Genomic DNA, 606 nt, shown 5'->3' on the forward strand with positions numbered 1-606 from the left:
CTTCCCCTTCCCCTTCCCCTTCCCCTTCCCCTTTCCCTTTCCCTTTTCCTTCCTTTCTTTTCTGAGACCACTGTAAAAGTTAAAAGTGCCATTCTTTTGATCTTGAAGTGGAATAGTTGAAGAACCAGAAATAGACACTATTGAAAAGGAATACTTTCGACTACACAGTATCAGACTACAACTACTTCAGCTAGAAGGTGGATGCTGGACTAAAATGAAGTCCATTTAGATGTCAGAGCCCTGTAAGGATCAAGGAAAAAAAACACCAAAGAAGTCTCTTGGGTTAACACATCATGGATGCATTGGTCTTGTTTCTGGACTTCTCAAGGTGTACAAAGTCAAACATAGAAATAATTGGTATTTCCAGAGGTGTGGGGAATGCAACTTATTAAAATGTTAGGAACTTGCATTGATCTAAGGCACAGATGAGGGAGAGAAAGTGAGAAATAGAAAGAAGGAGAAATTCATATATATATTATTGAACAGTTTATAGACACCACCTCAGCTAATTGGTAGCTTTTACAAGACTATAGATGCTCAGGGTTACAGAAGCTTAATGAACAACAAGATTGGAATGACAAATAAGGGGAAGGGTTGACAAATAAA

The sequence above is a fragment of the Pygoscelis adeliae genome, unplaced genomic scaffold (assembly GCF_000699105.1).
Source record: "Pygoscelis adeliae isolate BGI_AS28 unplaced genomic scaffold, ASM69910v1 Scaffold38, whole genome shotgun sequence".
In the NCBI taxonomy this organism is placed as follows: domain Eukaryota; kingdom Metazoa; phylum Chordata; class Aves; order Sphenisciformes; family Spheniscidae; genus Pygoscelis; species Pygoscelis adeliae.